Consider the following 15,684-nt stretch of genomic DNA (forward strand, 5'->3'; position numbering starts at 1 on the left):
GACTATCGGCACGATACCAATTGCTTCGTTTCTAAAAAACTTGCGCTTTGTATATAACAGGGCTGGGCAGGAATACTCAAAATTGGTATTATAATACAAATACATAATACTTGTTAAAAAATGGTATTATAATACTAATACATAATACATTTTATTTTCAAGTATCATAATACATAATACTATTACTTCCCTGTATTACTCATTACTCAAGTAATACTAGTAATACTTTTGTGCCGTGGCAGACAGTTATTAGAAAAGGAATCCCAGACATATTTCTGAAGCCACCGGTCCGGTCAACGCATGTTTATTTGAGTTGATTGCACTTAAGAAGAAACATCTTTTCAAATACGCCATCTTCTAACGATCGTCTGTTTGGTCTGAGTAGCAGGTTCGCAAACGAAAACAATCGTTCAACCGGCGCGGACGAACATAAATTAGTGTTGAACTTTAAGAAAACACTCTTAACTGATGGGTAGTCGTCCTACATGGACAAGTCTACGCGCTTGTCATCGAGGTACTTGAGGACTTCCAACTTCGCACGGCACAGTGCCCAGCTCTCAGGGCATTCTCTCGCGGGACGCAGGTGTGTGTGTCTATAATCCCCTTTTTTCTGCCTTACTTTCTGACGCACCGACCCTGGCTCCATTCTATGATATGACCCCTAAGGGCTCCGGGTTGTTCACCCAGAGTGGAGAAGTTTCTCAGAAATTTGAGTCAGCCAGTCCTGTAATCGCCCCTTTGTTGCACGTTGAAGTGTGATCCTCTGTTGGCAGAACTAGGTCGTGTTCGTAGGACTGGAATGGTACCGAAAGCATACACGTGTAAGACCCATCACCTCAGGCAGGACATGTCATAAGTATTACGAGTTTTGCAGTAATACAATGCAAATAATAACCACGGAAAGCACCCTCCAGGGTATTATAATACGTAATACAAATACACTTATCAGATGGGTATTATAATACGTAATACAAATACTCTAAAATATTACAGTAACGGTATTATTATACAATGTATTTGTAATACTGTCCAGCCCTGGTATATAACGCAGGAGATTACAATTGGAACTAACATGTCCTGAATTGGTCTTTACTTCAGAAGTCCCCTCAAACGGCCGTCTACGTTTCCTAGACGTAACCTTCATCCTTAGTCCAACTTTGTCTTGGGAGTATGGCCGTACTGACCCGAAACCGCTACTGTCAAGGTGGAGTTGCCATCCCAAAGCCGTAAAGTCAGGTGTAATCAATTCCGTCTTGGGTTCTGCTGTTAAAAAATCCTGTATCCATAAAGCCCCTACCGCTGTGTCCCAACAAATCAGCCGCCTCAAAGAAGCTGGCTTCCAGTCGGATACAATATATACACACCTGCAAAATCTCCTAAACCCCCCAAAACCCCTAAACCCTGAACGCCCACTGAACCGCCGCCTGGTCCTACCGTTTTACCATGGTATTTCACATGCCTTAGGAAAATTTGCAACCTCGCAAGGAATCAGAGTAGCCTACTCTGTTCACAACATGCTGTCCACCCTAACACCTTTCATGAAATCTGGTCAACACCAGCGATGCACCACATCCCACACAAAAAAGTTCGTAGTCTGCAAAAAGTCGTGCGTGTACCGTATATCCCTTCGGTGTGGGGGTTCCTACATTGGCCAGACTGGCCGTTGCCTGAACGATAGACTTCGGGAACATGCTAATAATGTCAAAAACAAATCAAGTACTTCTGAACTTTTTAAACATTTGGAGGGCTGTTCTGGTTGTTCGGCAGACCTTCCCGGAACCAACTGTTTAATCTCCTGCAATGACAGACTGTCCCGCACTCTACTAGAATCCTCTCTAATAGCAACTACAAAAGGATGTGTGAGCCAACCTAGCATTGTCATCCCAGATGGTTTGGTCACTCTCCTTAGCCCTGTTAGCCCCGGATAACTTTTTTAATCTTGACTAATTCTATGGGACAGACTCCGACATTTTATTCCGTACCTTATTCATTTCTGAGTTTTGCTTGTATGTTTATATTTTTATATATTGTACTGTAACTGTTACCAATATTTTTACTTTTTATCGTCCTTTTTGCAATCTGTACTGTTTTGGAATATCTTTCCATTCTTTGCAAGCACACACGTTCCCTTGTGCAGCTATCGATGCTACCACCGACCGTTAAGAGGTTCGTATTACGCGCCTCATATTCACCTACGCTGAGACGCCGGAGTGTACTCTCTCTTCCCCCCTGCCCTTTGTGTATTAAAGCTTCGTTGCTGGTTCGTGAGTCTATCTGTTCATCTCGTCCTGTGTTCGTCCTGTGTTTTTCCCCTTAAACTCAAGGCAATGTTAATATCAACATAGGCTCCTCCGGCTGGACACGAAGAAGGCGTGCGGTCCAGACGGGATACCCAACGCTTTTTTACAGCGGTATGCAGAGTGGTGTTCAAAGTTTCTTTGTATCATTTACCAATCCAGTTTAAGATCGGGTGAAATCCCGTCTGACTGGAAGGTAGCCAAAGTGGTACCAATATTTAAAAGCGGTGATAAATCAAACATTACTAACTACAGGCCGGTATCACTACTAAGTACTAGTAGCAAAGTTCTGGAACATATTGTCTTTAAACACATAATTAGCGTTTTGGAAGAAAGTGATTTCTTGGTGAAAGAGCAGCACGGCTTTAGGCGAGGTTACTCAACAGTTACGCAACTTGTACACATAGTTCATGACTTTGCCTCTGTTGTAGACAAAGGTGGTCAAACGGACGTTGTGTTTTTAGATCTATCAAAGGCATTCGACAGAGTTTCGCACACTAAGCTGTTGTATAAATTGAAAAACATAATAAGTAATGATCGTATACTGCAATGGTTTCACTCCTATCTTACTAATCGTAAACAGTTCGTGAGTGTTGGTGGAGCCCATTCGCATTCCTTGGCAGTTCTCTCCGGAGTACCACAGGGGTCCGTGCTTGGACCGTTGTTGTTTCTAATTTTTATAAATGACCTCTGCATCGCCATTCCGGGAATCCAGTGTCGTTTCTTTGCTGATGATTGCATTTTGTATTCTAGTATAAACACTACTAACGACCAAGTCAAATTAAACAACTGTCTGCAATATATTGTTACGTGGTGTGAAATGTGGCAGATGGAGCTCAATGTGAAAAAGTGCGTGTTCATGTGTGTTACAACGAAGAAAACGTCATTGTCCTTTCCGTATAGCATTAACACTACTGTGTTGAGTAAAGTGGAGAACCAAAAATACCTTGGTGTATCAATAGCATCCAACCTAAGCTGGGCCGAACATGTTGAACAAGTTGCTACCAAAGCATCCCGTACTACTTTGGTCACTGAGGAGGACGATGCGCCACTGTACGTCTGCAACGAAGCTGACGGCTTACACTACGCTAGTGCGGCCAATTTTGGAGTACGCGGATATTCTTTGGGATCCCTACGTACAGACGCATACTAACATGCTAGAATCTGTGCAGAAAAAAGCCCTTCGATTTATATATAATGCATATGGTCAGCACACATCTTCGACTTCACTCTATGCTAAATCTGGTTTGCCAACCTTGGCTCAACGAAGGAAAATTCGGCGTCTCAAGTTTTTGCACGATATAGTTAGCGGTACTAATGGGCTCAAGTTCTGCGATTACTTAACTTACAATTCGAGCCGATCCACAAGACTGAAACATAGTAAATTAATCCGTGAGTTTCGTTGCAATAAAGATGTGTTTAAATTTTCTTTTTTTCCTCGCACTGTACGAGAATGGAACAAAATGCCCTCTTGTCTTACACAGATTTCATCACCAACCCGGTTTTTACAAGGTCTTGTAGACTAACTTTCTTTCTTGACTTCAGATGTTTAACACTTGACATTTTGCACTGTGTATAGCCGTATGTTGTATGTGTTGTATGTAGTGTACTCACTTCATCTGCCATGGCCATCAAGAGATGGCCGGCAGTATCTTTCAAATAAAGTAAAATAAACAAATAAACATGTGTGGTCTTGTAACTTGTTCCGAGCCACGTATCGCGCGATTTCCGTGGCCTGTTCTTTCGATTGTTTCTATAACATCTACCAGCCAAAACATGCCAACGGCACCAGTGCATAAGGAGCGCTTGTGGAGCAATGCGCTGATGCATGCAAGAAAGTGCTCTGCTCTGCTTGCCATGCCGCCTTTGTTTAGCGCTTGGATAACGCGATGTTCACTCATGGTTTCGCGTCCCGCGAGGTCCATCAATTTGGAAAACTTTGCCAGCAAGTCTTTGATCTTCTGTGTCTCTCGTGAAGATTGACTTTCGTGTACGCATTAGCGCTTCCGGTGGAGCTAATCGACTTTGTACAACCTCCGTTTTCGTGCTGAATACAGTAGCTGTTTTGGTCTGTATCCTGAAAATGTGTCCTAATGTGCCTGCGGTGATGCAGCTGTGATGGTCCTCATTAACTGCTGGAAATGATTGCATACTGCAAGCATAGAAATGCTAAGGTAATTTTGATGATGTCCGCACTGCATCACAGTCTGGTCAAAGCCTGATGTGAGACAGAAGCGGTTTCTTCGTTGTCGGCTTCTTACTCGCCCTTACACATGATGGGCGAGGTTTACATACTTCTTAGTCCCCCATTACTGCACATATTATAACTAAGGTTCCGTGTTTTCGGATCTATCCGAAAAATTCAGAAAAACATACTTTCTTGAAATTTAAAGTAATTGTGATGCATCTGAAAAACTCCGCATCCAAAGGGTTCCAGCAAGTGAAGAAGAGCTCAGTCAAAAAAGGCATTCCCCGGTGACTGGTTGACGGGGTTCGTTTCCTTTTGCGTCGAGATTGTATCGCATCGCGGGTCACCAGCCCTCGTGACATCGAAGGGTGGATTCCTTGACGAAAATCCACTATGCAGCAGTGTATATCACTTCTTTGTAGAAAAAAAAAAGAAAAAAGAAAAACACTCGTGTAACGCCGGCGATCTCCTTCCTTGTTCAGATGCACATCGATATTAGAGTCACTGCATAGGGCTGAAATATGGCCGTTGTCGAAAAAGCCAGACCGCGGCCGGAATGGAACGACCTTCCTCGAGTGCATTACGGCCGAGTGCATTAAAGGGATAGTCGCATCCGGAAGCGTGTTTTGGAACTATTATGGTCATGTTCCCTGTCGTTCATAATGTACGCCGGCAAATTTTCTCCGCACAAATCCACTTGGTTGACTCAGAAACGATTTTTAAATGTTCGCGCTTCCGGCGCGCACGGCAATCCCCGCAAGGCGCCGACACTGGATGACGTCACCCGGATAAACCAACCATCAGGAGGCGCTCCTTCCTGCCGCAGATTCTGTGTGTGTCTGAGCGTGCGGCTGCCCCTTTTTCTTGTTGTCTTGTCGCGTTTGCTTTGAAGTACTTTGAACCACAGCGTGTGGCCTAGGATTTCACGCCGTTGACATGCGATGTCACAGCCAGGAAACCGGTGCTACGTGCTCGGGTGCAGAATGACTTATAACGCGAATCCCGAGCTTACATTTCACCGACCTCGCAATGGCGAAACGAAACGAAAGTGGGAGGCAGCGATCGCCAGCCACTACTGTGGTGTGGCCCAAGGATTGAATGTTTCACGCGTCTGTTCCTGTCATTTCGCCGACGACGCCTATTTTGATGAAGATGTATTGCAAGTTCGGCTTGGGCTACGGCAGAAACAGAAGCGGCTGAAGATTGACGCCGTGCCTACCACCCCTACCACATTCGATCAGGAACAAGGGCAGGAACCAGTAACGGAGGTAAGTGACAATTTTGCGTGGTCACAGCTATACGCTGCGATGAAAAATATCAGTTGTCACAGTAAACATCATCGCGAACACCTGGCCTCGCCGCCGACTGTAACGTCACAGTCACACCGGCTACTAATGTACACAAATTATTACAATTATTGCAGCATCCTGACGCAATAGTACGCGTACTCTAGAGAAAAAAGATTGGTGTGTTGTTGCGGTGCTAATTGTCGCCAGTATTATGCAGGAGTAACGTAACACTCCCACATGACAGCATTATTCTAATCTTATTGCAGCTAGTGGATGTTTCTACAGTTCATAGTGTAAGCCTGATGGCAGCATTCAGGGATGTGAAAGCATCGCAATCTGTGTTTGGCTACGTCCGAGACACTTGCATCAGTATTCTACTGCAGCCTTGTTGCTAATTTCTGGCTCTATTTCAGGCGGCAGCAAGCACGTCAACGGAATCAACTGGATTTGGTATGGTTTGTCAAGCCACGAAAATATTGCAATTCTTTTTGCACGTCCCACAAAATAATGGATATGTACGAGTCCTGAAAATTGTAGAGTTCTGTGAAAGGAATCTTGTGTGATGCGGCTGCGAGCGTTTATAACGTAATGCCGACAGGAAAATAACTGTGCCAGTGAAATAGGGACCGCTAAGGGGAAGATTTATTTGCATAGTAATTTTTATATTTGTTATTGTGCCTGCTAGGCCCTCAACATATTCTTTTGAGTGTTAACACTCAAGGCCATATTTCAGATGTGGAGGTCATGGCTGAAGCAAGTGCTGGGGACCCACTTCCCACTTCACGGCGCATCTCACAAGGGGGTTGTCATCCCCTGATTCCAGGAAGAGGAAAACAATGGACACAGACTTGTATAGCGTATTAGTACACCAGATATGGATCTGCCAACATGAACCCTCCTAACATCCCTGTGGCAGCGTACCTGTAACCGCCCAGACTTCACACCACATTAATGTAGAACCACAGCACAACATAATAAAATAGCTTAGGTTTATTTGCCTCCCATACATAATGGGAGGCAAATAAACCTATGCTATTTCGTTGTTCCCACTCTGTCATACTCCACTGTACAATAAATCGATACAATTATAGGGTCATTCTTTATTCCCGTCACTACACCGCATTGAAAATCTGCACAGAATTCAAAATATTCCCACCTCGGCACTAACTTAGTGCAGTACAGTCTGGATTTGATGCCAGAGCTAATACTGCCACGTGTAGTAGTTTTGCTGTACAGATGGGTAGACAGTCTGTTGACTGCAACTGGAGATACAGAGTGACAAGACAAAACATCCCCCACACTGCAATGACGAAAAGACGAAAATTGCAGCAAGACGAAAATTTTGCTGACATAGGCACACTTTGTGTAAATGAGCCCTTGGCCACCCCCCTTGCCTCCCATCAGAGGTTTTGGGGGATACTATAGGTGTGTGGTGTACGGATAGGTTTATCCGTACACCAGACACCAGAGACCAATAGTATCCTCCTAAACCTCTGATGGGAGGCAAGGGGGATGACCAAGGGCTCATTTACACAAAGTGTGCCTATGTCAGCAAAATTTTTGTCTTGCCACTACATGTCTCCAGTTCCAGCCATCAGTATGCACCAGCTTGTCTCTCTTGTCAAGACACCCTTGCTTCGATGGTCCTAACGCTGATAGCCTTGATAGGACGTAGATGGGAACTCTATCCTGATGGCTCGGACAACGCATCCAGGAACCTGTCGTCTGTTCCTTGGACCAAGGTATCCCCAGACCCATCTCGTGAATGACGAGTATGCCGTGAACCTCAGGCAGCTGGAAAAGACAAATCCACATGACATTTCTTTTTGTTTAGCATTATATCTTGTGGGCATTTGCATACCTGCCAAATCTCCCACAGTGTTGGGAAGACAATGGCCAGAACAGAAGAACAGACACTATCCCAACCTTGGAGTTCAAAGCCTGTGCATTCCTTTCTTAGTTCCGGGGTCTCCTGCATTTTGAATGTGGAAGGTTGGAAGGTGTGCAACATAGTACAACAGAAAAATGGTCCGCCTCTTTCAGGATGAACCCGATTCCAACAGCTAACTCCCTCCCGAACCAGCTTCCCTCCAATTCCGGCAAAATCCAATTTCTCCCAAAATATATTACTCTTACATTCTTCAGTAACATGCTCCCCCCCCCCCTTTATTGGCCCCTCAAATGCTTCTGTTTTCAGACTTGTAAGGCTATCCTTCAGAATTCCCACTGGATATCTGTCAATCAGGGTTTTGTGTTGCCAATCAGGCCATGGCTAACTGGCATAATTGAGAGCATGTCGAGACTAGCTGAGGCGGCTGTGTTGCTTCACTTTTCCTAATGGAATTGTTGGACCAGGATTCTGGGTCGTTCCACGGCTGTCAGCCACGCTTATGATTTATGGGGGGCAAACTTGTGTAGGCCAAAAAGCTGCTGAGAATAGCCGCCCTTTTGTATACAACCCCTGTCCACTTTAGGTTCGACAATTTGCGTAACCAACAACACCCGACTAGCACCCGAGTTTACCCTTCCGAATCTTGATGGGAGGTCATTTAAACCGAAAAAATCATTACGGTCGTAATCATAGCAAACGGAAGAGGACTGCAGCAGGCTTACCTGTGGTCCTGGGGATTGAGTCGCCTAAAATGTTGATCATAGCGGCAGAATTGAGGCGCTACACCACTAGAAGCTCCCTACGGAGGCAGATGTCCCTGAGTGATGGGTGTTGTGTTATGCACTGCACGGCGGCACTGTTGCACATTTCTACCACCCTGGCAACGGAATGGCAACACAGGCGCTCGTCGGGCTCCTGTGGGTCGCAGACTCCACACAGACACCTGCCGACAACAATTTCAACATTCTAAACTGTTTCGCACATCCGACGGCAACCATGCAAAGAGATACGTCACCTGAAAATGTCATCCCGCGGGTTAGCCGCAGCCACATCTCGTGCATGGTCGGCGGGTTCCAGAGGCATTAGGTCCGTAGAGTATGGGTCATCATCCAGCATTAACTCGTCGCCGCTACCGCTTACATGTTCGTCAGAATCTCCCCCAGACAGAGAAACATGACTCTCGTTTTCAGACTCCATGTTTGCTACCTTCGCCTTCGCTCCGCGATCGCCAAACAGACGCGCGGCTCGCATTTACCCAGGGCGCGCGCTGATTGGCCTTATCCGGGTGACGTTTGCTCCCACTTTTAGAGAGCCAGGGCGCAAGGATTCCGGTTTCCTTTTCATCAGATTGCGCGGAAAGTACGCCGCGGATCGAAATGGTATTTTCGGGCCCATATCAGTGGTCGGCAAGGAATTAGAATTTGCATTAGTTTGGAAATTGACCTCGGAGAATGCGACTGTCCCTTTAACCACTACGCTACGCTGGCATATGCTTCCCGGCGACCTACCAGGGGGCCTCATTCAACGAACGGGACACGCCACTCCCTCTCTTCATATTCTCTCCTACATTTTTTCTCATACACACACACATACATACAACACAACTACAAGACAGCGGCATCTGGTGAACATGATGGAAAAAGCCCCGCATGGGGGTATCTGCTTTTCCTCATGTTTGGTGAGTAGCGCCACCACGGCACCATCCCTCAGTCCCAAGGGGGTTACCTACCGTGACGAGGGGACGAAAGGTGAAGGGATAGAAGCCTTGAACGGTGCAGTGGTCGTGGGTTTTGGTTAAGCCCCGGCCGATGGGTTGTAACAACTCCGGGACCTTCCCAGGTGTATATGGGTATGAAGCGTGGATGAGTGTTTGGAATACCCGTTTCGCTCACACTCGCATGCGTAAAAAATATATTTCATCCACGATCGGGGACGCTAAGCGACCTCGGCCCCAGTCGTCAAACGTTGTTCATAAACAGATCAATTCAAAGTACACTGTACTTTCAACCATCGCCTCGTATAAAGAAAAAAGCGTACATCTAAGGAAAATGTCACCATTTTTCGTTGAAAAAAACGGTGAAGTTGTAGGTGTTATTGTCAAAAAAATATCAGATAAATTAAAAAGCTCACATTGGGAGATCTTTTGAAATGTACATTAGAAGAAGATTGGAATACCATCCTCAATGCTTGCGAGGTGCTTGGCCAACGAATTTCTGTATCTCTACATAAACCGCTGAACACCTGTCGTGGCGTTATTGCGGGATCTGAACTAATTGATCTACCGACAGTTCTTGTAAACTTAAAGGAACAGCAAGTAATAATTTGATTTCATTTCATTTCACGTTTCAGAACTTTCTTTCTTCACGTTTCTGTTACAGAAATGTGGTTCAAGCACAAAAGGCAGGGCCTGACATGATGCCTGAACCAGCAATTTGTGGTGCCTAGCAACTACACAGAACAAACAGATAATCATGTAGCATAGTGCATAAACATCATCCCACAGACACAAGTTTACATATTATAAATATGTTATGCAAAATTGAAAATGCTACGTCACTCAACAGCAAGGTTAAGAAAACTACCACTGAAGTGGAACTACAAGGGCCTGAAAAAGTCTCTTATAAGAACCCCATATTTTCATTAACAAGTACGCGTGATTTTAAGGCTCGCTTGAACTGTGCATGGGATATCTAAGGGTTCATGAGATCCACAAAAATTATTCAAAAAAATGAGGTATTAAGTATGGCACAGTTTGCTTGCCATAGTTTGTTCGTAGTACGGGGGTTGGGAATTTTCTGGCTTCCCGAAAACAATACGGTGGAACCCTACCTGCAAGACTCAGCTTGTTGTGTGTAAATATTAATTCAGAGTTTTAACAGAAACATATTTTCGACAGTGAGAATTCGCGCATTTGGAAAGAGTACAGAAGAAGGGGTACAGAAGTCAACATTTGTTATGAAGCGCACTTCTGTTGTTCTGTGGAGAACGCGCAGTTTATTTAAATTGCTGGTTGAAGAGTTTCCCCATATTAATAGGCGATAGTATAGCTTGGAATACACCAGGACATAATAAATGTGTCTCATCAACCAATTTGGGAATGATCCTGTAATACAATTAATGGCACCTATAGATCTGGATAATTGTTGGGCTATCTTGTTCACATGAGTATTTCACAATATGTTTCTATGAAACCATACTCCTAGAAATTTAATTTCCTTTACTCGTTCATTGGTCTTGATTATTAATGTGTAACGATAATAAACAGTTTGGTGACTTATTGACTGGTCGAAAGACAATAAATTTGGTCTTTTGAATGTTGACGGTAAGTCTGTTTGAGAATAACCATTCCGTAATATTTATTTATTTATGTCTATACCCTCAGGGCCATGAGGCATTGAAGAGGGGAGGGGCAGTACAACATTGGGAAACAATATAGCAGAAAAAAAAGGGAACATAAAACAACGCACAGACTCCGTAGAGGTTGCGACACATTATAAAGATAGTACAAAAGGGCAATTGCGGTGTTAACAGTGGTTAAGCATGGGTCCTGGATGGAAGCAACATCAAGTGGTAACCTGTTTCATTCCCACCCGGGGCGAACAAAGAAGGAGTCGGAGAAGGCACTGGTATTTGCATGCGGAATGCGCACTTTTCGAAAATGATCTATGCGGTGCCAAGTGTAAGTGGCAGATGAAATGTATGAGGAGAGAATGGTATCGTTATGGGTAGAATACCTTATGGAAAAGTGACAAGTGAGCATTCCTGCGTCTAGACGCCAACAAGGGTAAGCCAAGAAACCTTTTCACGAGGCTGATACTTGATGTATGCGATGGTAGTTAGTATAAAACGGCTGGCTCGGTCTTGAATCGATTCTAACATCTTGTGAGGTTATCAGTTCCAGATGATGATGCGTACTCTAGTTTTGGTCGCACGAGAGGTCTGTATAGCTGCGGCTTTACCTTGAAAGGGGTCATATAGAATGAGCGTCTGATGAAGCCAATATGAGAGTTAGTTGAATTACAAATGTGCGTGACATTTATTTATTTATTTATTTAGAGATACTGCGAGCCACGCAGCGGCCCACGCCACACACAGTGTAAACAAGGGAAAAGAATCCACAAACAAGTTGACACGCACACACACAAAAGAGAACACTCTTACCGGAACATTAACAATCTCAAACAGTGCAAATGTCGTCGACAAGGTCTTCCAATACTGTAACACTTTCGCTCCAAAAAATACCGGTAGGCAACGGTGGAACATCCTCAATAAAATAACTGAACTGAATTGGTTGCCTTATTGGTCGTGATTCGGAGAAGAACAGTCTTATCACAATTAAGCCTCATACCCCATCTGTCACACCAATCAGAGATGCCAGCTAGACTATGACTCAGAAGAGCTTGTTCAATATGGCAATAAACTGGGCAATATCACACACAATCGTCTGCAAACAAACGTATTTAGACTCCAGTGCTGACAACATCGACAATATCATTGATATAATTGATATTTGTGATATGGATCTTCCAAGATAGGTCCGATGAAATATGAACCCAGGATACTTATACTCAGATACTTGATCGAGAGGGACGTCGTTAATTTTATATCGAAGCGTGGGTGGCTGAATACGTGAACGAGAGATCCTTAAATATTTACGTTTATTAATATTCATTTCCATGGACCAGAGCACCAGCCAAGAAGGGAGTCAAGATCCGACTGCAGAATATGAGAATCAGAGGGGTTTGTTATGGCTCGATAGACTACAGAGTCGTCGGCATAAAGCCGAATGGAGGACCTAAGGCACCCAGGTAAATCGTTAATGAATATGAGGAAAAGTAGCGGGCCCAAGACGGAACCCTGGGGGACGCCGGAGGAGACAGGGGTTAGGGTAGAGGTGACGTTGTTTACTGTGACAAATTGTGACCACCCAATAAGGAAAGGCTGAATCCAGGACAACACATTAGGGTCAACATTTAGTAAGGACAATTTTAAAAGCAACAGATTATGAGGGACGTTATCGAAGGCTTTGCTGAAGTCCAAAAATATACAATCAACATCAGTTCTTCTGTCTGAAAGAAGATGGACATCATGAATGAAAGATACCAGCTGAGTCTCACAAGAAAAATATTTACGAAAACCATGTTGATAAGGGCAGAAGAAAGTGTTTGATTCAAGGTGTTGGATTAGATGACTGCACATGATATGAATATATATGAATTGAACTCCGAAATTCCTCAAGGCAACCTAACGTTTTCTTTGCGGAAATGAGTTCCCCGTGGTCATTTTATTCAGTATAGCACATAATCCCACTCGTAATGCAATGGCAATTGCCGAAATAAATTCGCCGAAAATCCGTGGAAATGAGCCCTTCCCTCCACCTCTTTTTTGACGGGTAGTTGAGTGCAAAGCTGCGAAGAAAGGAGGTTTCATTGACAGGCCACTAGAGGGGGGAAAGGGTTACAAGGCTTACCCACGGAACAAACACGCGCGGCGGAAAGAGCTATCTTATCAAAAATGAGGTCACCCGACGTGTTGACAGGTGGGGACCCTTTCCCCCTCGTGTGGCATGTCAATGTAACCTCCTTTCTTCGCAGCTTTGTGCTCAAACTACCCGTTAAAAAAGAGGCGTAGCCAAGGGCTCATTTCCACCGATTTTCGGCGAATTTATTTCGGCAATTGCCATTGCATTACGAGTGGGATTATGTGCTATACTGAGTAAAATGACAACGGGGAACCCATTTCCGCAAAGAAAGCGTCAGGTTGCCTTCGGAAATTTCGGAGTTCAATTCAAGAAATTAACTTTCCGTCAATTCAAATGAAGTAAAAAAAAATTAGCAATATGTGGCAAAAGTTACTGGCAGAAAAAGACCCTTGACGGCATGTCTCTCGGGGCCTACGTTTTTTACTATGAATTTCTATCATGGTTGGTGGACCACTCTGTATAACCGGCCCTTTGCAATGGTAGAGCTTTTACGATCTCTGTCTTCAGCGAACGTGAGTGCTCATGGCCCAGACATGGTAACATACTTAATTCTGGACCACTTGTCTGAGACGTCGAAGGAATGTTTACTTCGGTTGTTTAACCTAGTTTGGGTTGAAGGCACTATACCTTCCTCATGGAAAACCGTTACTGTTTCACTTTTGAAACCGCGTAAGGATCTATCAAATCCAACTAGTTATCGACCTACCGTCCTCGCGGGGCTGCATCGCCAAAACCTTTGAGCGAATGGTGAACAATCGTGTCGTCCACTACCTCGAAGGAAGTAAATGTTTATCGCAATATCAATGCGGCTTTCGAATGGGGTGTTGAACGGTGGATCGCCTCATTCACCCTGAAACAACCATTGGTGAAGCTTTTGTTAGAAAATAACATTGCCTATCGTACTTTTCAATTTAGAAAATGCGTATGATACTGCATGGCGACACGGCATCCTGCAGGATCTCCACTCGCTTGGGATACGGGGCCGTCTTCTACGTTGCATCGTCAATTTCCTTGAAGGACGAACATTCACGGTTCGCCTTGGAACTACGTTATCATTATCACGTTCATTTGTGCAGGACAACTGCGTTCCACAAGGGACTGTCCTGTGTATTAGACTATTACTCGTTAAAATTAATTCTGTCGCCAAGGTTATCCCATACTCTTTCGTCACATATTCATTATACGTAGACCACATCTAAATACAAGGGTCGGTCATGGTTGACCGTGACGTTTGCTCGAGGAAAATCAGTGAGTAAATATAATTGAATAAAGCTTTCGGTGGACGAAGTGTAATCCTTCTCGTTTCATCCTGCCCGTGCAGCAGCGGCAGCTATCACTCGCCGCCACTGCGTGGCTGTGGAACAGCGACGCATCATCAAGTCCCTTGTGAAGGACAACGTCAAACCAGCTGAGATTTTGCAAAGATTACCGGCAGAGTAAGGAGAACAAGCGATGCCAAGGCGAAGAGCGTACGAATGGTGCAGACAGTTTTGCGAAGGACGGGATATGGTGATGAATGAACCACATAGGGACATTCGTTCGACTGCAGTCACGCCAGTGAACATCGCAGGCGTTGAGCAAGCTATCCTCGAGAACCGGCAAGTAACAGCTCGACACATTGTAGCCCAGCGTAATATTAATGTCGGCGGTGGAGACAATCATTCAAGAGCACCGTTCCACAAAGTCTGTGCAAGATGGGTTCCCCAACGCCTCAATTGTGCCCAGAAGGGAGAGCGCATGGCAGTCTCTGAGCAGCTGCTGAACCGGAATCCGAGGGGGACGAATTTTTTTTTGCAATCAATCATTACGTGTGTTGAAACCTGGATGCACGATTTCGCCCCAGAGACAAAAATAAGCAGCATGGAATGGCGAGATAAGGCTTCCCCGCCGCCAAAGAAAAGCAAGATGCAGCCATCTTCTGGGAAGTCTATGGGAACTGTCTTCTGGGTCATGCGGGGTGTCATCCATGTGGACTTCTTGGAGCAAGGCGTCACGATTAATGCCAGTGCTGCTCCACGTTGATAAATGGCGCCTTGCGAAACGCAGTTCGCAAGAAAGGGCATAGGATATTGTCAAGAACGGACATGCTTCATGATGACAAAGCCCGGCCTCACACGGCGAAATTGACGGTTGTAGCCCTGGTCGAAATGCGCTGGGAAAATTTGCCCTATGTCCCTTACAGGCCAGGTCCCTCAAGCGATTACCATTAAAACGATTACCATTAAAGAGCACATTGGAAGAAATACGTTCCATACAGCTGAAGCCCTCCAGAAAGATGTCTTGCAGTGGTTAGGACAGCCGCCCACTTTTTTCTACGCCAAAGGCACCAAAGAGTTGCCACAACAATGGCAGCAGTGTCTAGATGCGCACGGTGAATACTTCGAAAAACTGACATAGTTTGGTGCTTCCCAAAAGTTTCCATTGTAGTTTAAGAAATAAAAGTATCTGTCAACCTTGACCGACCCTTGTATCTTGTTGCTCTACAAACTTGACCATATGTGAGAGGCAACTACACCTGGCGATAAATTGACTAGCGA

General features: G+C 44.8%; 1 long non-coding RNA gene across 1 annotated transcript; it reads left to right on the forward strand.

Annotated features, from left to right (window-relative positions):
- The first annotated feature begins 5,143 nt into the window (after positions 1-5,143).
- On the forward strand, positions 5,144-6,862 carry LOC135398912 (uncharacterized). Its single transcript, XR_010424147.1, has 2 exons — positions 5,144-5,753; positions 6,508-6,862. It is a non-coding gene; the product is annotated as an uncharacterized LOC135398912 (long non-coding RNA).
- The last annotated feature ends 8,822 nt before the right edge of the window (positions 6,863-15,684 follow it).

Source organism: Ornithodoros turicata, chromosome 1 (assembly GCF_037126465.1).
Source record: "Ornithodoros turicata isolate Travis chromosome 1, ASM3712646v1, whole genome shotgun sequence".
Taxonomy (NCBI): Eukaryota; Metazoa; Arthropoda; class Arachnida; order Ixodida; family Argasidae; genus Ornithodoros; species Ornithodoros turicata.